This window comes from Monodelphis domestica, chromosome 4 (genome assembly GCF_027887165.1).
Source record: "Monodelphis domestica isolate mMonDom1 chromosome 4, mMonDom1.pri, whole genome shotgun sequence".
In the NCBI taxonomy this organism is placed as follows: Eukaryota; Metazoa; Chordata; class Mammalia; order Didelphimorphia; family Didelphidae; genus Monodelphis; species Monodelphis domestica.
Genome location: NC_077230.1, coordinates 432,460,283 through 432,483,223, shown reverse-complemented (window position 1 = coordinate 432,483,223; position 22,941 = coordinate 432,460,283). Strand labels below are relative to the sequence as shown.

Here is a 22,941-nt window from a genome sequence, read left to right as displayed (position 1 = left end):
TTCACCCCTTGTGGAGGAGACAGGAAGAATGTCAGTGTCCCAGAGGATGCTTCAGTCAGACCTTGGCCTCCACCAGCCCTTCTATGGGAGCCTATGGCCCTGTCCAGCCCGAGTCCTTTGGGACGGTTTGGGCCATTGTGGTGGCCCTGGTGTCCTCAGAATGGTATCGTGGCTGTGCTGGTCCCACTCCCTTCACTCTGCATTAGGCCAGGGCAGGTGTGGCAGCTTTCCCAGAATTCCTCCTTCTCGTCCTTCCTGCTAGCATCGACACACTGACAGACCCCTCCAGGCCTCTGTGGGGGCAGAAGCCTCCCCCATCAGTCTCCCCCTACCTCCATAAGCTGCAATGGAGCACTTTTTCTCTGAAAGTGTCCTTTTCCTCTGGGTGTTCCATCTCCCTGGATGCAGAGCCCAGAATGGTGTCGCTGCTGGAAAGGCTCTGGAGGCTCTCCAAGCCCTTTGAGCTCCCCACAATGGTGGAATCCCTTTGGGACTCCCCAGCAGGGCCTTCCAGGCTCACAAAAATCCCTTTTTCTTCCTGGGGGCTGTGGTAGGGGAGTCCCGGCTCCTCAGGGAGGTCATGGCTGGGGACGGGAGGAAAACCCAGCTGGGATGGCCCAGCTCTAGCCTGGATTGAGGGGAGAGGCAGAGCCAAGAAGGGGGGAGAGCAGCCCTGGGGGGTTAGGAGGGGTTGAGCCCCTGGGGGTGGCAGAGATAGAGGAGATCCGTACCCAAGCCCCGGCCATCTGGGTGTGCTCATTTCTATGGTCAGAAACAGAGGTCAGAAGGAAACTGAATGAAGCTGCCCCTCACTGGCATCCCTCCAGAACCCCTTTAGGGAGATCCTGGGCAGCTGTGGGGTTCCCAGGAGGAATCTAGACCCCAACATGAGGCTGTGCATGAAGCAGGGAAGAGCCTGGACCCAGCCTGTTTCCTGAGAAGCTCTCCTGAGCCTGTGAACCCCTTTATCCTGCTCTTTTTGTCACCCTCATTCCTGGAGGAGGCCGCAGAGGCCAGATGGTCCCCCCAAGATCAGAGGGGGACAGGGGGTCCTCAGAGGGCTAGGGGGAGGGGATGGAGGAGATCAAGATTGACCCATAAAGAAGCCGGATCAAAAGGGTTCTGAGTGGTCCTGATCCAGAAGCTTCTCTTCCTCATCTCAAGAGAGCCCCGGAGTCCCTCCAACCTCCTCTCCTGGCCTCTAAAAACCTGTCATGAGTGAGACTGATGGTATAGTCGGCACTCTTAGCTTATTTGATATAAGAGGATCCACTCTAGAGAGAAATTTTAGGGATGTGATGAATGTGGTAAGGCCTTCAGGCAACAATCATCTCTTATTCCCAACCAAGAATTCCTTTTTGATAAAAATCTTATTACTGTCATGAATGAAGAAAGACATTGAAATGAAGAGTTAGAGTTTGTTGAGTATGACAAAATGGCTTCTGAACAGACGGATTCCAGATGGATTCTGTGTAGGAAAGTTTTCAGCCAGAGATCCTATCTGTTACTTCGTAGCAGAGGATTCATAGTGTAGAAATACCTAAAGAATGTACTCAAGTTTTATGCATTTTCCTCAGGAGGAGGTTAATCACTATTATTTAGAGAAATGTAAATTTTAATAAGTCTGGGGTTCCACTCCATATCAATTAGATTGGCTATTATGACAGAAAAAGAGAGTGACAAAATATGGAGAAGATGTAGGAAAATCAAGATACTAATAAAGTACTGGAGAAGTTGTGAACTGATCCTATTATTCTGGAGAGGGCACTTTGGAACTATGTCAAAAGGGCATTATGAACCAAAAAGGAAAAGAATCTATAAGTATTTTTTTTAATCCCTTAAAGCTGCTTTTTCTTCTGGTGATGAAAGAACTGGAAAGTAAGAGGAAGCTCATCAATTCTGAGATGGCTGGCATATGATTATAATGGAATACTATTGTTTTATAATTAATGAGGAAAAGGAGGAGCTCAGGAAAACCTGGAAAGACTTGAGAACTGATGTAGGCTGAATTTTTCAGCACCAGGAGGACATTGAACATTGTAACAGCAATATTGTATGCAAAACAATTGTGAATTGAGCAGTTCTCAACAATACAATGACCCGAAACAAACCCCAGAGATCCATAATAAAAATTTCATCTCTTTCCAAAGAACTCCTGGAGTCTGAAACTAGACCAAAGATAAGTTTTTTCACTTTTTGATTTTTTTTCCTTTTGGTTTGTTTCAATTTAGTTTTATAGAAGGATCAATATGGAAAAATGTTTTATATGATTGTACATTGCGAGAGTGAAACCCTCTACCCCCTTTTATTATTATTATAGTATTAGCCTTTATATAGGATCCACCAGCAGCTCCTATATAATGAACCTGTGGGTGGTGACCTGAGAAGGAAATTGGAGTCTAGAGGAATATGGATGTAAGATAGATAAGGCAGTCAGAGGAAGAGACGCAGGAATAAAGACTCAGAGACCACAAGTTAAATGGAGTTGCAAGCTCCATAATTGCGAGCTCTCTAGAAAGAGAAATGTGATAATTAAAATAGTGGATGACATAAACTGTGGCAGATACAAGAGTGGATGGTTTAAATTGTGACCGCAGAAAATATGTTTTCCCTACAGTGTCTTAAAATCAAAATCAAAACACTACAGTGTTTTAAAATCAAATATAAGGTGGTCTCCAGGGAAAATTTCCCAATTATTAAATATACCCAAGTCAGCTGGGTTTTATAGAGATTTTAATTAATTAATACAGATTAAGGAATTAATGAAAGTGAGAGTGAATAAGAGAGGAATAAGTATGAAGGGCCTTAGCCAACATGGCCTAGACCTGAGTCTTAAGAGAGAGATCAGTCAGTCTTTAATTACTCACCACAAGATTTGTCCAAGCAAGGATTCTAGTGTTCAGTTCAGCCAGCCATCCATCTCCAGAGAGAGATTCTTCTGACTGTCCCCGAGAGAGTCCTTCTGAGACTGTCCTCAGACTCAGTTTCTCCTTTTAAAGGGAATTTTCTCCTATGTCACCTCCCCTAAGTTCTCACATCTACCAATCATAGATGTTTTCCAAAGGACAGATCATTCTTAGTTCACACCTAAGAAGGCTTAAATTTTTGATTGAGTTCACACCAGAAAACCTCTGAGTACGTTTCTCACCTCTTTGCTCCTTGTAAATTCACAAGTTGCCTGACCTTTATAGGTACTTAGCACCCTTTTGTATTAGATCTAAAAATAGGCACAGCTTAAGAGTTTTTTGCCTTATTATAAGTATGGGTTTAAGTACTTTTCATTGTTCAGCAAAGAGTTTCTTCCCTAAAGCATGCTTAAGTAGGGGTGGTGTAGAGATCTCACATTCCTGATCTAAGTCCCTTCATTGTTTAAATAGGGAATGGTCTTAACCAAACCTTATGAAATAGGGTCTGAGAATTTTTAAGATTCACAGAAAGCAAGTGGAGAAATTACAAGTATGAGAAGCAAGAGAACATACGTGGAGCTGAGAACTCCGGGATATCCCCCATGTGCCAAATGGCCAAGAGATTAATGGGAGATATGTGGGGCAGCTGCACTGCGTCAGTCAGACATGAGGAGGCCATTATAGGCCATAGCAAGATTAAGAGGTGCAAGGAGCAAGAGCAAGGGCTGTGAGAGCAAGAGGTGTAAGAGAAGAGGAGGCTTGCACATGTTCCCCAGCTTTTATTGGGGACCTTAGGAATGTCAAGTGGGAGGTGAGTAATGAATATGTGACATGATATAGATTTTGACATTGGTTGAATTGACAATGACGGAATCAGGAGGAGATTAGTCCAACCCATGCTTTGTAAATGAATGTAGTCAGAGCCAGGACACTGTGGCTGTCAAGGAATTTGCTAGTCCTTTGGACTGTCCCTTTCCATACAATGGACATTAAGTGATCTGACCATGTGTCTGGTAAGTGAATATACAGGATATAATATCAATACATCAATCATACTTCCAAGATGCTAAGATGCCTGGTATGCTACACTTTATGATTATTTTTATAACACAATGATTACTCTTTGAGCTAATCATCAAATAATATAGTCTGCTAAGAAAATATATAGCTTGGGGTAGTATCAAATTTTTCTGACAAGCACTTTGACCTTAAGCCTGTAACTCAAAAGTTTCTACCACTCTGCTGGGTGTAAGCTCAAGACAGTCAGAAGGGAAGTGGAAGGCTGCTCTTGGGTCCAAATATCAGTCATTCAACTGCTGACTCCCAGTATTTCATAACAATTGTCAGCAGAAAAAACAATTAGACCTCAACCCCTTATTACAGAGGCCTTGAAAAGATCAACCATAATATCAGACCTGGGCTACCACCCAAAGTGATTATTTTTGTACTTTCCAGCTTATTCAACACTTGCATCATTGGTTAGGACCTTCCTTTGTGCAAGATTTATACATCCATTTTATTTTAATTTTTTACTGTATCATTTTGTCACTATCATCAGATTTCTCTCCTTCAAAAAGGCTATCTCCTTAGGCTTAGGGTCTTTGGTCTTGATCTTGACCAGAGTCTGGTTTTATTGTGAGACTGGCCTCCTCTCAACAAACCTATTTAACTTGGAGTTTTGTACTGGTGTGACATGCAAAATCTGTATAAGTTTGCTTAACATCTCTTGGGCATGGGGGAGAAAGTCCAAGACTCAAGTTTTTTTTTTTAAATGTTGGATATTGTTTTTACGCACAATTGTCAAAAAATAAAATATGAAATGATGGAGAAGATTTGTATGATCAGTAGTGAGCAATATTCTGGAATGAATTGCTGTAAAGGGAATGATTACAGGAAAGGCTTCCACTTGAGTTCATACTTGACTATACAGTGGGTACCTTATGCTGGAGATAAGAATCAACATCTCCAATTCATCAGGAAAGGCATTTTATTGTAGCACAAACTTCATAGATTGTCCCACAGAGAAGCCCTCATTAAACCCCAAATTTCATTCTCTGCAAAAATACTACAAAGAAACACAGGTGGTGACACAAGGCACCATTGGACAGATTTCCTATAAAGTAAGGATTCTTTTTGTCAGCCAATGGACATAGCTGAAGTAATCCCCAACCATGCTCCCTGCTGTCTGCTTTTTCTCTAATAATGTCCCCTTCCTGTCAGCATCTTATCTAAATTTCCTTTCTGCTCATTCAAGTGAATTCTGGGGGTGCTAGACCCTCCAAAACCCACTCCATACCTCTGTGTGTTTCCATGTTGCTGGGTGTGAATGTCTATGTGTCTCCATGAGTGTGTATACCTGTGTGTATATGTTGAAGTGGACAAAACCTGTATTCCAAGGAACCAGAAAGCCAGCAGCTCCACAATCTACCCATAGTGGTTGTGTTGCACTAGTTCTATTAATGTTTTTTTTTTAATTTTAATATTATTTTATTTGGTCGTTTTCATACATTATTCACTGGAAACAAAGATCGTTTTCTTTTCCTCCCCTCCCCTCCCCCCCCCCCCCCCCCCCCCGCCTTTCCCTCTCCCATAGCCGACGCATGATTCCACTGGTTATCACATGTGTTCTTGACTGGAACCCATTTCCCTGTTGTTGGAGTTTGCATTATAGTGTTCATTTAGAGTCTCTCCTCAGTCTTATCTCCTCCAACCCTGTAGTCAAGCAGTTGCTTTTCAGCGATGTTTTTATTCCCACAGTTTATCCTCTGCTTGTGGGTAGTATTTTTTTTTAGATCCCTGCAGATTGTTCAGGGAAATTGTATTGATAGTAATGGAGAAGTCCATCACCTTCGATTGTACCACAATGTATCAGTCTCTGTGTACAATGTTTTCCTGGTTCTGCTCCTCTCGCTCTGCATCACTTCCTGGAGGTTGTTCCAGTCTCCATGGAATTCCTCCACTTTATTATTCCTTTTAGCACAATAGTATTCCATCACCAACATATACCACAGTTTGTTCAGCCATTCCCCAATTGAGGGGCATCCCCTCATTTTCCAATTTTTGGCCACCACAAAGAGCGCAGCTATGAATATTTTTGTACAAGTCTTTTTGTCCATTATCTCTTTGGGGTACAAGCCCAGCAGTGCTATGGCTGGATCAAAGGGCAGACAGTCTTTTATCGCCCTTTGGACATAGTTCCAAATTGCCCTCCAGAATGGTTGGATCAATTCACAACTCCACCAGCAATGAATTAGTGTCCCCCACTTTGCCACATCCCCTCCAGCATTCATTACTTTGCATAGCTGTCATGTTAGCCAATCTGCTAGGTGTGAGATGATACCTCAGAGTTGTTTTGATTTGCATCTCTCTGATTATAAGAGATATAGAGCACTTTTTCATGTGCTTATTAATAGTTTTGATTTCTTTGGCTGAGAATTGCCTGTTCATGTCCCTTGCCCATTTGTCAATTGGAGAATGGCTTGATTTTTTGTACAATTGATTTAGTTCTTTATAAATTTTAGTAATTAAACCCTTGTCAGAGGTTTTTATGAAGATTGTTTCCCAATTTGTTGCTACCCTTCTGATTTTGGTTACATTGGTTTTGTTTGTACAAAAACTTTTTAATTTGATGTAATCCAGATTATTTATTTTGCATTTTGTAATTCTTTCTAATTCTTGCTTGGTTTTGAAGTATTTCCCTTCCCAAAGGTCTGACATGTATACTATTCTGTGTTTGCCTAATTTTCTTATAGTTTCCTTCTTTATGTTCAAGTCATTCATCCATTTTGAATTTATCTTGGTGTAGGGTGTGAGGTGTTGATCCAAACCTAGTCTCTCCCACACTGTCCTCCAATTTTCCCAACAGTTTTTATGAAATAGTGGATTTTTGTCCCAAAAGCTGGGATCTTTGGGTTTGTCATAGACTGTCTTGCTGAGGTTGCTTGCCCCCAGTCTATTCCACTGATCCTCCTTTCTGTCTCTTAGCCAGTACCAAATTGTTTTGATGACCGCTGCTTTATAATATAGTCTGAGATCTGGGACTGCAAGACCCCCTTCCTTTGTATTTTTTTTCATTAATTCCCTGGGTATCCTTGATCTTTTGTTCTTCCAAATGAACTTTGTTATGTTTTTTTCTAAATCAGTAAAAAAAATTTTTGGAAGTTCCATGGGTATGGCACTAAATAGATAGATGAGTTTGGGTAGGATGGTCATTTTTATTATATTGGCTCGTCCTACCCATGAGCAGTTAATGTTCTTCCATTTGTTCAAGTCTAGTTTTAGTTGTGTGGAAAGTGTTTTGTAGTTGTGTTCATATAGATCCTGTGTTTGTCTCGGGAGATAGATTCCTAAGTATTTTATTTTGTCTTGGGTAATTTTGAATGGGATTTCTCTTTCTAGTTCTTGCTGCTGAGCTGTGTTGGAATTATATAGAAATGCTGATGACTTATGTGGGTTTATTTTGTATCCTGCAACTTTGCTAAAGTTGTTGATTATTTCAATTAGCTTTTTGGTTGAGTCTCTAGGATTCTTTAAGTAGACCATCATGTCATCTGCAAAGAGTGATAATTTGGTCTCCTCCTTGCCTATTTTGATGCCTTCAATTTCTTTTTCTTCTCTAATTGCTACTGCTAGTGTTTCTAATACAATGTCAAATAATAGAGGTGATAATGGGCATCCTTGTTTCACTCCTGATCTTAATGGGAATGGATTTAGTTTATCCCCATTGCAGATGATATTAGCTGATGGTTTTAGATATATACTGTTTATTATTTTTAGGAATGACCCTTCTATTCCTATGCTTTCTAGTGTTTTTAGTAGGAATGGGTGTTGTATTTTATCAAAGGCTTTTTCTGCATCTATTGAGATAATCATGTGATTCTTGTTGGTTTGCTTGTTGATGTGGTCAATTATGTGGATAGTTTTCCTAATGTTGAACCAGCCCTGCGTCCCTGGTATGAATCCTACTTGATCATGGTGGATGACCCTTCTAATCACTTGCTGGAGTCTTTTTGCTAGTATCCTATTTAAGATTTTTGCATCTATATTCATTAGGGAGATTGGCCTATAGTTTTCTTTCTCTGTTTTTGGCCTGCCTGGCTTTGGAATTAGTACCATGCTTGTGTCATAAAAGGAGTTTGGTAGGACTCCCTCTTTGCTTATTATGTCGAATAGTTTGTATAATATTGGGGTTAACTGTTCTCTGAATGTTTGATAGAATTCACTGGTGAATCCATCAGGCCCTGGGGATTTTTTCTTAGGCAGTTCTTTGATGGCTTGATGGATTTCAATTTCTGATATGGGATTATTTAAGAAAACTATTTCTTCTTCTGTTAGTCTAGGCAATTTATATTTTTGTAAATATTCATCCATATCACCTAGATTGGTATATTTATTGCCATATAGTTGGGCAAAGTAGTTTTTAATGATTGCCTTAATTTCCTCTTCATTTGAGGTGAGATCCCCCTTTTCATCCTTGATGCTATTAATTTGCCTTTCTTCTTTCCTTTTTTTAATTAAATTAACCAGTACTTTGTCTATTTTGTCTGTTTTTTCAAAGTACCAGCTTCTAGTCTTGTTTATTAGCTCAATAGTTCTGTCACTTTCTATTTTATTAATTTCTCCCTTAATTTTTAGGATCTCTAGTATGGTTTTCTTCTGGGGGTTTTTAATTTGTTCATTCTCAAGTTTTTTGATTTGCATTTCCAATTCCTTGGTCTCTGTCCTCCCTAATTTGTTAATATATGCACTCAGGGATATGAATTTTCCTCTAAGTACTGCCTTGGCTGCATCCCATAAGGTTTGAAAGGATGTTTCGCCGTTGTCATTTTCTTCAACGAAATTGTTAATTGTTTCTATGATTTCTTCTCTAACTATCTGATTTTGGAGTATCATGTTATTTAATTTCCAATTAATTTTTGATTTGGGTCTCCATGTACCCTTGCCGATCAATATTTTAATTGCCTTGTGATCTGAAAAGGCTGCAGTTAATATTTCTGCTTTTCTGCATTTAAGTGCCATGTTTCTATGACCTAGTGTATGATCTATTTTTGTGAATGTGCCATGTGGTGCTGAAAAGAAGGTGTATTCTTTTTTGTCCCTATTTATTTTTCTCCATTCTATTAATGTTTTTGATGTAAACTGAATCTCCAGATTTTATTGTGTAGAGTGCATAATCTAACAGATCCCCTTGAGTTAAAAATCCCATTTCCTGTAATTCTCTAACCCTGTTTTGTAACTCTGTGGTATATTCAGCAAGTGCAAGATCTCCTTCAAGCATAGGTATACAAGCTATCTTGAAACTTTTTGCCTGCAATGGTGAATGTCCAAATAACATTTCATATGGTAAGATATGCACATCTCCTCTTGGTCTAGTGCCCAGATAGAACATAACTAGAGGCAAAGTCTTTGGTCACTTTAAATGAGTTTCCATGCATAATTTCCCAACCATACTTTTGATTTTTCGGTTAGTCTCTCCACCTGACCAAAACTTTGTGGGTGATATGGGACATGAAATTTTGGCATGATACCCAGATTCTCATTAACTTGTTTTTGAACCAAATCTGTAAAATGGCTCATCTTGTCAGAATCTACTCTCAGTGGTATACCAAATATTGGAATGATCTCTTTCAACAAGATTTTGTCTACAAAGCTTGATGTGTTTTTGCTAGATGAAAAAGCTTCTGGCCATCTAGTTAATTGGTCCACTATCAGTAGACAAAATTTAAAGTGTCCTGATTTGGGCATGTTGATGTAATATATTTGCAAATGCTCAAACAGTGTGTGAGCTAGTGAATGACCATGAAAAGCTTTTTGCTTAAATATGCTTTGATTGAATTGTGCACACACAGAGCAAGCTGAACAAATCTTATTTGCCACTGTGCTAATTCCCAGGGCTATCCAAGTTCTTTTGACAGTATCAATTAATGATTGTGTTCCAAAATGACCCTTTGTGTGTATTGCTTGACAGATATAAGAGTAAAATGTTTTAGGAAGAATTGGTTTTTCCACTGATGCTACCCAAATCCCATTTTCTTTTCTAGCTCCAAAATTTTGCTTCCACTTCTGAACCTCTTTGTCATTGTATGCTTTTTCTAAGTCTGTGGTATGTATAACAGAGAGAACCAACAGCATGGCAAATTCCAAATGCATACTTGGAATCAGTGAAAATATTTACATATTTGCCTTTTGCAAGCTCGCATGTGTGTTTTAAAGTGGTTAATTCTGCTCCCTGAGCACTTAGGTTCCTAGGTAGTGAAACAAACCCTAAGGTCTCAAATTCAGTTACTAATGCAGCACCTGTAAATCTTATTCCATTCTGCATATATGATGATCCATCTGTGTATAAGATCAGGTCAAGATTGTCAAGAGGTGTGTCTGACAGATTTTCTTGATGTCTTTCTATTAATTGCACTACAGTTTCACAACTGTGCAATGGTTCCCTCTGTATTGGTAAATAGGGTAATAATGTAGCTGGATTTAAGATGTTACATCTCTTTAGCATTATATGTTCATTTCCCAAAAGCACTATGTCATATTTAGCCAGGCATTGAAATGCCTGTGTTCTGAAATTTCGCAGAAGTGCCTCAATTTCATGTGAATAATAAACTGTCAGTGGGCAGTCTAACACTAAATCTGTAGATTTGGTAATAAGCAATGTGGTTGCTGCCACCCCTCTTAAGCATGGAGCTATTCCTGAGGCTATGGGATCTAGTTGATCAGAATAATATGCAATAGGACATTGGTTTGGTCCTAAACTCTGTGTCAGAACTCCTGAAGCTATTCTCTCACTTGTGGACATAGAGTGAGAATAGCTTTGAATAATTAGGGATGCCAAGAATAGGAGCTGATAATATTGCTTCCTTTAACTTTGCAATTGCTGGCAAATGCTCTCGATTTAGCTTCAGTGGGTCTTTCTCAGTGTCTTTTGTTAAAGCAATAAGTGGATTCGTAAGTTCACCATAATTAGGTAGCCATTATCTACAAAAACGGTTCCTAAGATGGCTCTGAGTTGCCTTTTGGTCTTAGAGGCACTCAGCTTTTGTATGTCTGCTACTCTCTTTTGGGAAATGCTTCTGGACCCCTGAGACAGCCTAAATACTCTGTGCGAAGAAGACACCATTGAAGGTTAGCTTTTGATATTTTATGTGCCCTCTTGTAGAGCTCATACAGAAGACATTTACTATCATACAGGCACACTTTTGAAGATGATGATGCTAGAAGTAGATGATCTGCAAAGTGAATGAGCTTACTGCCCTTGAACTGGATATTTTTCAAATCTTTGTTTAAAATTTGGGAAAGCAATAAAGAAAATAGAATCCCTGTGGCACACGGGACCATGAATATTGATTTCCTTGCCATGTGAATGCAAATATCTTCCATGAATCTTTGTGTATAGGTATGGAGAGAAAAGCAAAACATAAATCAACCACAGTAATATATTTTGCATGACTTGGGATAGATGAAATGATGGTAGCAGGACTTGGTATAACTGAGTAAGATTTTACTACTTGATCATTAACAGCTTTTAAATCTTGAACAAATTGATAGACTATTTGTCTTTAAGCATCTAGCTTGGGTTTTTTAAGCAGTAAAATTAGGGTGTTATATTCAGAGATGCATGGTATTATTATGCCTTGCTGCAATAATGAGTTTATTATCAGGGTGATCCCATCAATGGCCTCTTTACTAAGTGGGTACTACAGAATGCATGGTGGTGGACCTCCTTTAGTCAGTACTTTAACAGGGGTTCCTGATTTTAATAAACCTACATCTGTAGAATCGGTAGCCCATAAGCCTTCTGGAATATCATCTGGTATCTGATAGTTGTTATTCCATTCTCCCCTCTGATTCTACTGTATCCAGGAATAATACAGGGGAAAGGTTCAGGGATTCTTCTGGGAGTTTCAAAGAAATATCTCCAATTGGTGTACATACTATGGTTGCTCTCAATTTACAAAGAAAATACGCACACACTAGATTCATTGGGGAATTTGGAATTAAAATAAAAGAGTGTTTTACCCTTAGAGGTCCGAGAGAAACCATTATTGTTTCTAATTTCTTTACTCTTTGGGGTTTTCTCGTCACACCCACAATTTCCATTGAACCCACTGTTTTGCACTCTTCAGGGGATTTCTGCAACACAGATTTGGCAGTACCTGTGTCTAGGAGACAATCATGATCTTGGGTTCCGATTTTTAGGGTTATACGGGGTTCTGTGCTATTTTCTAGAGAAGAGACAGGTATTACAGGCGCTAACCCACCAGGATCAGGAAAACTCAACCCTTGTTCCTGTTCCTTATTCTCTAATTCTTTGTTGATTTCTCCTGTACTAATTTGCTATGTTTTTAAAATCTCTTCATCGGGGGTAGCTGGAGGGAGGAACAAGCCGGGGAGATGGGGCGGGTGGGGGGTGGGGGGAGCCAAGGGGCTGGCAGGAGCGAAGCTGACAGGGAGGCGGAGCCCAGGGAGGGCCAAGGCGGGAGGGGGGAAAATCCGGGCAGAGCTGCCTTTTTCTCCGCCCCCCCCCCTTGCTCACTGCGCGCCACCTCCCCCTCCCCACTCCTTCCCGCCCCCCCACCCCACCCAGTACTGCTCCTAGCGACCTGGATTCCTGGATTTTCTCCCTCTGTCACATTGAACAAATGAGCTCATTAGGGGGAATGAAATTTAAATTTCAGTCAGGGGAGAAAGTGCTGTGCTTGGAGCTGACCCCACTGAGGCGCGAGTCCTGCACGATGCCAAGATTGTTGATGTGACTGTTGGGAAAGATGAGAAGGGCAGAAAGAGCCCAAAATATCTGATCCATTTTAATGGTTGGAACAGAAGCTGGGATAGATGTTCTTCGTGACACCGATGAAATCGTAGATTACAACGTAAATTGGCAAGAAAAGCTGGAGCTCGCCTGAGAAGAAAAGGAAGGATGAAGAGACGCCGCCTGGCGTTGACTCTGTTTTAAAGTCTTCCTGCGAAGACAAAGAGGAAACTCCGTAAGTCGCTCTTCTGAAGATAGTAGTGAAGAAAGAGATGAGGAAACAAGAAGTGAAGAAAGTGGCGTTGAAGGGAAAACCGGAATGAAAGGAGGACGGGCGTTTTATACAGAAAGGGGCATGGAAGAAAGAACGAGAAGTATAGAAACGCCTGAAGTTTTGAAGAAGAAGCTCGAAGAAGCTTGCTACTGTATTAACACTAAACTCCATGCCAGACTAACATAATAACCATTCTGGAATTCTCTGTGAAACATGTTGCCGTCAATGCAACTTTTCAGCCAATGGAAGATCTCGTCGCCATCAAACCACTCCTCATGTGAACATGAATGTACACTGCATCCCTCCAGAAAAAACCGCTGAGCTTTGTAAAGAACTGCTTGCTGGATTAAGGATAACCTTTGATTTCACTCCACCGTTGATTTTGCTTCATTCATATGAACAAGCTCAATGTAGAAAGGTGACTTCATCAAAATTTTTCCTTCCAATCAAGGGAAGTGCAACAAATACAAATAGGAATCAGGAGGAACTGTGGCCAAGTCCACCCTTGCTAAGTCCACCAACTCCTCAGCCCACCGACAGTCAGCCTACTACAGGAGAGCCAGCAACACCCCAAAGGCGAAAAGCAGAACCAGAAATGTCACAATCTTTAGGATGCTCTACAGGGCACACACCCAGCTGTGACAAGTTGTCTGAAAGCAGTGCTCTCCACAGCCCAAGCGACAGCATCTTGACACATCTGCCACAATGCCAACATTGTTTTTGCATTTGGAAAAGAAAACCCCAGTACACAGTTGATCATCCCCACCTATTACTTTGACACCTAGCAAAGAAGGGAGTGCCGTGTTTGCTGGCTTTGAAGGTAGAAGAAATAACGAATTAAATGAGGTGCTCTCCTGAAAACTTATGCCAGAGAATTATCCCCAGAGTGATCAACCTCCTCCTCCATCATACATTTATGGGTCACAGCATTTGTCGAGAATGTTTGTAAAACTTCCTGAGATCCTTGGGAAGATGTGCTTTTCTGATAAGAACCTTAAGGCTTTGGTTAAGCACTTTGAACTCTTTCTGAGGTTTTTAGCTGAATACCATGATGATTTCTTCCCCAAGTCTGCTTATGTAGCTGCATGTGAGGCCTATTACAGTACCAAGAATCCCCGGGCAATTTAGTAAAAGTAAAAATTTTTTTATGAAAATATGAAAAACATTCTCCATATAGTGATGTTTATACTGTCACTTTGACAAGTTGATACCAGATGAAAAACTAATGGAAATAGCATGGTTTCTCCTTTCAGATAGATCAAAAAGAAACTAAGACAGCTGGACCCTTTGGCAGAAATGGATGGCATTTTTGTCTGAGTTGCCCAATTACTGCAGTATGAATTTCTCTAATATTTCTTATAAATATTGGTTCTAGATGTTTTAAAAAACTTCTTTAACACTTACTGCTTAGAACTGCATATTTTCTCTTTTAAAATGCAATATTAGCAGCTGTATTAATTGTAGAACATTTCATAAAAATGTAAATAATTTAACTTGATTCAGCAAAAAAAAATGTGAAGTTCAAGTTTATTTTTTTGCCATGGAACTAAGACTGTTTATTCTTAGGAGGAAAAATAAATGTCCTGTGGATTTTATTTCAAAAAAAAATCTCTTCGTCATTTTCATTAGTTCTTATTTCATTGTCCATACTTCCTAGTTCATTTTCTCCATATACCAGATCTTTAACTGCATAGTTATCGGCACACCTTCATAATGAAGTTGCACCTTTTTATATATCAAGTTATTGGGGATTCCCATTAGCTATTTGGGAATATTTTGGAAAATCACCTGCTTTGATATAATCTTGCATAGAATTCATGTCTGGGGCTTGTCGTGAATTATGGTAGCATCCAGTGTCAAAATAATTTGGGTAGTTTGGTCTCCCATACTGGAATGCATTATTAAAACAAGGTTATATACACATGTATGCAGCATGAAGATCTCCACCCTCTCAGAGTAATAAAAAATCTATAAAACCTATATGTGTTCTGATATTAACTGAACAGAATGCCATAAAACAACCTTCCATTTAGGTAATGTATAATTGTCATAGAGATTGCAACACCCTCCTCAGGGAGGATTGTATAACTGCCACAAAACTAAAAAAATATTTTGAGAAAGAAACATTTCAGGAAAGAGAGCTAGATAATTCTTTGAATCTAGAAGATGAATTGTTTGAAGAGGGCACAATGAAGCTGCCTGAAGAAAACATTGGTTTGTGCTCTCTCTCTCTTTCTCTCTCTCTCTGTCTCTGTCTCTCTCTCTCTCTGTCTCTCTCTGTCTCTCTCTCTCTGTCTCTCTTTCTTTATCTCTCTCTTTCCCTCTTATCTCTAATTATTGTAGTTTAAAATGATCCATTGGGGAAACTAGTCTCCCAAAGGATCACAGAGGGGTGTTGAAAGAGAATTCTTTACTCTGTTGTCTATTCTGAGTTAACACTAACTTAAGTACCTCACTAGATTGTGAAGATAGGATTAACTCTCCTTTGTCTACCTTTTGATTGAATCAACACAAGCTTGAACTAGGTGGAGGAGCTCACAAACCACTTAGTGAATTCACACCCTCAGAAACTCGATCAGCCAGGATGAATATTCACCTCTCCAGAAGGTGAATTTTATAAAATTCACATCCTTAGATGAGAACTTAACCTTCAGAAGGTAAGAAGTCAATCCCATAGACACTGACCCCTTGGGCAGTACTTGACAATTTGGAAACTGTGATTGCCCCCTTGTGAAGAGGGGAAGGGACAAAGAGTCATCATAAAAGCCATGAAATCCTTCAACTAAAGAAGATTGTCTTTGAGAAGATAATCTGAAGAGATTGTCTTCTGGAGATAGCTTTCTGACTGGGGAGAGTCTTTGAGGGAGCTTTGCTAGAGACTGAAGTTTGGATTGTGGAGTTGAAGCTCAGCTTTGTGCATTTTGGAATGGCCCCATTGGGATTGGTTGGTCTCTGTGATCTTGGCACTGTGCAGTGTCTCTTTTTGTATTCTCTTGTCCTGGAATCAGACAGAATCATTAAGCAAAGTCCCATAATTTTTAAAATAATCAATGGAATCATTTTTATAGTCTAAAGCAGTGGTTCTCAACCTTTCTAATGCCATGACCCCTCAATACAGTTCCTCATATTGCAGTGACCCCAAACCAAAAAATTATTTTGGTGGCTAATTCAAAACTGTAATTTTGCTACAGTTATGATTTGGAATGTAAATACCTGATATGTATTATGTATTCTCATTACTACAAATTGAGAGGTTGAGAACCGCTGGTCTAAAGCTTTTGGGTATGCATTCATATTATAATGTGTATTTTAAACTCATATTAAAGCAAAATTTAAAAAGTTAAAGATAATCTCAATACTGGTGACGTGCCTCAAATACAAAAAGGAGAGAAAAATAAAAAACTGAAATACTATATTGCACATGCAAGCAAAAACAATAATAAAAAAGTTTAAAAAAATAAAAAAAATATAGCTTACAATTATTGACACACTGTTAGCTAAGAAAGGTAGAATACAAAGGTTTCTCACCAAAAATGAGATCCATTTCCTTTTCAAACTTGGCCATCATTCACTAACAATTTTTATAAAGAACTGTAGTATATCATGTAATGCACATTCATGAAGTATCAAAATCCCCAAAGTTATAATAGTCCATTTTATGATATAATAATGATATAATAGCCCATATAGCAAACAAACCCACTATCATATTTTACATGAGTCTGCTGTTTGAAATTTAAAGCTAATGGATATTTATCACAGGTTTTTCAGGTGTAGTAAATCATTCAACCTTGGTTGAGATATTTTATAACAAAGTAAAACTTATTTGGGTTTAGAACATTACTAAGAAATATAGATTGTTCTCGTGGAAGTAAATTAAGCTGAAGAGTTACAAATGAGAGATGCTCCCTCTTGGGAGCCATCCAAGGGTACCATGCCCTGGAATCAACTTCCCAGTTCCTTTGGTATGAGACTGTTATGTTTTGTCCATTCACATTTTTACAAATGTGGGAGGTGGGGATTGTAATTATACTTCTCTTCAGCTACTAAAATGGACCCCTTACCTCTTGTTACAAATAACTCAGAGGCAGGCAAAATGATCAGAGTTGTTGAAAATAATTTTAAATCAAGTCTAAATACCCCTTAAAATCAATATGAGATATTTAGCTCATTAAATTTACCAAAGGTTGTTAATCAGGTTAACGGAGTCCATCCATCATCTGTGTGACAATTTACAAAGTAAAAATGGAAGAAAAAGCTGTTTTTATATGGGCTTATTCAATAATATTTGTTCAGTATAATTATAGGGGAAAGGTAACAGAATATATCAGTAGTTAAAACACAGTAGATTATAACAGAATAGTCTTGAATACATTTATATACTTAAAATAAAAAAATTAAATCTTAAAGCAGACAATCAGCAAAATACAATAAGATACAGAGACTTTCCATAAAACAATGGAGTCTGAAAAGGCATAAAATTTTCACCTCCAGTCTCTTTAAAGTTCCTTTCTCTATCCATCCAGATTCCTTTTGTCAGATTGTTTTTGCTCTCCCCTAGTGATGGAGAATTCCTTGCTGAACATGGTGAGGAGGAATCCCAGATTGGATGAATCTTAGACACTGGGCTGGCCTAAATGCCAAAGGGTTGTAGGAAAATGAGTTTTCTCCCCTGAATCTTAGGCAAAATAATTGAAAGGATTAGTGCACTCATGAAAAAAACTTCCTAAAGCTAGAAGCTGTTTGAAATAGGTAATGCATTGCCCTTTCATAGAATGAGCCATGCCTGTAATTTTTGGAAGTGTAACTTCCTTTTTCCATTGCCCCCGAGGTAAAACACTAGTTTCCCCAGTCACATGGAGAGGGAGTCAGGAGGCTAATCATTGACAAAGGGAAAAGTTTGTGATTCTGAAGATACAGCTACAGCTACCAGCAGCCCAATGGAGCTGGGGTGGGCTGGGATCTGGAGATCAGGAGGAGGATTCAGAAGCAGGAACAGGCAGTATCAGCAACAGCAATGCCAGAGGAAACATTGAGGAACTGAGGAACACGGGTTCAAGCTGATGGGCAAGAGAAGTGGCTTATCTCTTCTTCACCAAGAGTCCCCCAATTAAAAATAACCCAGCAAGTAGGGAGGGCAAACAGGGAAAACATAGGGAAAGAAAAAGGCAGCAGCTCTAAAGAGAGGGTGGGTGGGTAAGGTGGGCAAAAAACTTTGGCAGGAGAAATGTGGCTTAAAATTTATCTAGGCTGTCTTTAAAAAAAATGAGAATTCTTTTTTTTTTAATTGAGAATTCTTTTCTCCAAGTGGTTGCCATCAATGTAAAATTTAAAATTAATCTCAAATAATAAAAATATTCTATTTTAGGGGATTTATTAATGACCATTGGAAATTAAGGAATAAAGAGGATGCAAAATATCAGCCCCTTTAAAGTGTGTAGTTTACTACTGTCACCATGGTTTATGTTATCATGCCAAAGCGGCCCAAGAGGATCGCCCACTCGCTAATATCCTCCATCTACAGGAAGTATGTAAATACAGGAAGTCAGTGGGCTCCTGGGAAATGTAGTTCTTTTTTTAGGGTAACAGATTTTCAATTATACAACAGTAAGACCTTACAGAAATAAAGTGTTTAAACATTTTTCTATTATTCTATGGAATTTATAATGTATACATTTATTTACATGGATACCATTTGTAAAGGTTAAAATTATGGTTGAGACTGAATGTAATAATTATATTTGGTCACCAAGGATTTTATTTATAAAATCTTAATGAAATACCCTATAGCATCCCCTTCGGGAGTCCTACAACATTCATCTGTGGGAATAATCTGAAGTGGGGAGAGGAGGCTAAGGAAATGGGAGAATAATAATGACTCAAAGACAAAAGTAGAAACACATGGGGAGTAACGTGAACTCCAAGGAAATAAGAGGAATAAGAGAATAGGTGAGGAGTACCAATGCCTTAATACTCTATAGACAAGAGAGTCTGCTTTGGGGGCAACAATGTCACTAGAAAGGTGGGAGGGAGTCACCACTCCCTGGTGCCTCGGCACTGGGGTGACAGGGTCACTAGAAAAGGTGGGAGTCAACTCCTTGGTGCCTCCTATCGACATAGGAGGCACTGAGGGCGCCCATGTCACTAAGAAAGAGATACAGAGAAGTAAGAGAGTAAGCGGGGATGAGTGAACAGAGGGAGAAAGGAAGTGAAGGGCGAGAGAACTAGTCAGAGAGAGCTGGTAAGAGAGAGCAAGAGAGGAGTTAATAAGGGAGGAGTTTTGCATTTGTTCCCAGTATTTATTGAGGGTTTTAGGAATGTATATGTAACATGACATGGGTTTTTTTTCAAATTGACCCTAACTATATCAAAGAGTTGGGGATTAAATCAACCCTGAAGTTTGCAAATGTGTGTAGTCTGAGCCAGGAAATGCCCTAATGGAACCGCGCTATGTTAATGACATTACTCCAAGCAAAAGTATCCACGCTATGTTAATGACCTTATTCCAAGCAGAGGCAGTGTGGCTCTGAGGCAGCTTGGGCAAGTCAAGACCCAGCTCATGCATTTGCCGGTCCTTTGCTAGTGCCTAGGACTATCCCTTTAACATCAAGAGTTCTGACCATGTGTCTGGTAGTACAATATCAATACATGAATCATATTTCCCAAATGCCAACATGCCTGGTATGCTGCATACCCAAGTCAGCTGGAAATTTTATGGTGATTTAATGGTGAAGGAGATTAAGGAGAAGGAAGAAGGAAAGGAGTAGCCCTCCCCACCCCCAGCCTGGCTAGTACCAAGAGGGGAGATTAGGAGATAAAGTTTTGGAGTATGAAGGAGGAAAGAATCAGCCTGAACTCCAAAAAGAAAGGGCTAAGCCAAAATGCCAGAACCTGAAACAACTCCAGGGCAAAACTCACCGCCAAACCCAGACCAAATAACTGCCACCACTCCAAGATGTCGGAATGCTGCCTCTCCAGGGAAAGAGGAAGAGAGAGGAAGTGACATACATTATATGGATGGTTTTACATTATTTTCCTGCATCTCATTTTTACCAATGATATCTTAGCTTGACTTAGGATGGCCTAGGGGTCTGTCTGCTGTTTTGGCACATGTCTAATGAAGGTCGTGTCTCCAGATAATTAAATCTTTGAGTTTGGTGCAGACCTTTCTAATCTTGTTAAACTAAGGAGAGGGCAGAAATGTAGAGTTTCCAAGACCTGATTCTGTTATTCCCAGTATCTCCATTGTTACTGATCAGGAAATAGCTAAATCAGATCTTCTAAAGTATGTTCTGATTAAAGTGGAATAGTTTTAAAATTCACATATTACATGAAAAGGTCTTGTGCCCTAAAATGTGCATGTTGTATGTAACAACTTACCAGCTCTTCAGATTCTCTTCTTTTTGTCTGATGTCTCTCTCTTCTATCTTCATACTTCTTGGTAGTGTTTATGTAATGTTGCATGGTACTAAAGTGGAAATGTACAATGTTACAATGATGCAAAATCTAAGTTTCATGTACATTATCCATCTGTTCCTCTTCTATGTTGGATTCTTGTGGAAAGTCTCTGTTACCATCAGGTCCTACTTCTTGCTGTCTGACTCTGCTATGCTGTCTTCTGTCTTTATTCTCCTCTCTTAGAATCTCCTTTTCCTCTGGAATGGTCTCCACATCACTGAACCTTCTGACTGCAGACTGTTTGACTGATGGAAATCTCTGAGCTCTCTGTTATAAATCTGTCTGCTATCTCTTCTTCTTCTGGAACTATTTCTCTTTCTTCTTCCCTAGGGATTAATTTAATGTGGGAGCAATGGAACCAACAACCTTTTTCCAGAACTTTTATAGCTGAAGGTGAAGTTAACACTACTGTGTAAGATCCATTCCACTTTTGTTGTGTGGCAGATGTTTTGCTAAAGTTTTTTATGTATAATGAATCACCTGACTTTATGTTGTGCAGTGACAGTACAGAGGACCAAAACCCTCATGTGTAAACCTTAAAATTTCTTAGACTTGTGAATGTTGGAAATTTCACCATTGGAATGTGAACCCCACTGGCAAGGGAGGTTCCTCCTTCTCCCTTCTTAAGATTACTTTAGGACAGAAACCTTTTGCTGAACAATGGAAAGGGCTTTGACCTATGCTTAAACATAGAATAGGAAGTTCTCTGAGTCATGATTGATTTTAGAATTGATACAATCTCCACCCTACTCAGGGTAACAGGATTTAGGAAGGGCTGCAGCAAAGGATCAAGATTTAATTATTTGAGAATAGGTCCTTCAACAGACATGTGCAAAGCCACAGACCTCTGGGCGGTCCTGGGTTAAGCTAGAGCCACCATTGGCACAGGGAAGACATGGACAGTGATTGGTAGATGTGAGAACTGAGGGGAGGGAACTTGGATGGTTTCCTTAAAGATAGAGAGGGCTGAGGACTGAGGGTGTGGTTGGTTGGAGAGGTTTTGGCTCGGAGAGGTTGTGCTGCTCTGAAGGAAGCTGGAGGTGGAGGCCCCTGAGATTGTTTCTCCATTTTGGTCACATGAGTGATAGGGACTGATCTCTTTTCTTTGCCTCAGCTATCTAAGGGCTTGGGCCTTTTGGCCCAGCCTAAACAGAAGGGGTATTTAAGCCCTATTCCCTTCTCTCCCCTTTCTCTCTCCCTCTCTCTATATATCTCTAATTCCTTTCTTCCTCCTGTTTGTAATTAAACTCTATAAAAAGTTGACGGCTGACTTGAGTTTTCAATTAGGAATTACATAGCTGAATTCCTTGGCGACCTTAAATTAATATATATCAGTCTTTTAAAGTGATTTCCTTGTCACACATGTCATGTAGCTCTTTAAGTCTATCTTGAAATGCAATTACATACAAAGTGGTCTGTGTATCCCTTCCTTACACTGACACAAAAAGCAGTTTTTCAAATTTTTGTTTGCAGAGGTGGATGCTCATAGAGTAACTCATATGGTGAGATATGTAAGTCAGCATGAGCTCTAGTTCTTATATATAATAGTGCTAGTGGGAGAATATCTGGCCATTTTAGATGTCTCAGTACAAAGTTTCCCTACTATCATTTTTATTTCCCTGTGTGGATGCTCCACTTGTCCTGAACTCTGTGGCTGTAATCCCTAAATTCTCATATACTTGCTTTAAAATTCCATCTGTAAAATGGGAACCTATGTCCAAGTTAATTTTAATCAGGAGTCCAAATCTTGGAATAATTTCCCTTAGCAAGATCTTAACTACAAATACTGATGTATTTGTAGTAAATGGAAATGCTTCTGGCCATCTAGTCAATTTATCCTCCAATACTAAACAAAACTTTTATTTTCCTGCTTTTGGCATGCTGATATAATCTATCTGCAAATTTTCAAAAGGGATGTATGCTAACAGCCTCCCACCAAAACCTTTTTTCTTGAATACAACCTGATTCAATTTCTGACAGAAAAGTTTTAACAGATTTTGTTATCCATCTAGGTAATCCCTAGAGCTACCTACACCCTTTTTATTGTAGTGATAATGGTTTGTGTCTGAAAATGATCTTTGTTATGTATAGCCTGGCATATATGGTTGTAAAATTTTTTTGGTAAGAGATCCTTTCCAGTGGATGTTACCCAGATCCCATTTTTTTCCTTAGCTCCAAACTCTTGCTTCCATTTTTGAATCCCAGAGTCCAGACATGCTTTTTTAAAATCTATTTACTTGATGATACAGAGATTTATAACAAAGGCTGGAGCTTTTTGCGCTGCACATTTAGCTATAACATCAGCACAATGATTACTGTTTGACACTGGATCTCTACCAAAAGAATGACCTCTACAGTGTATCACAGCCAATTGCTTTGATTTTTGACTAGCTTCCAGTAAGTCTGTTATAATCCCAGCATCTGCTTCCCTTCAGATATTATAAACCCTCTCTGTTTCCAGATCAATCCAGTTGCATTTCGGATTGAAAACGCATACCAAGAATCTGTGTAGATATTAGCTATCTTCCCCTCAGCCAATATGCAAGCATGTT

At 39.4% G+C, this 22,941-nt stretch overlaps 1 protein-coding gene and 1 pseudogene across 5 annotated transcripts in view; one reads left to right on the top strand and one right to left on the bottom strand.

Annotated features, from left to right (window-relative positions):
- LOC107648964 (zinc finger protein 345-like) overlaps positions 1–22,941 on the bottom strand; it is a 146,932-nt gene that overhangs the window by 103,952 nt on the left and 20,039 nt on the right. The window lies entirely within an intron of this gene.
- Positions 12,492–14,539, top strand: LOC100017249 (male-specific lethal 3 homolog; annotated as a pseudogene).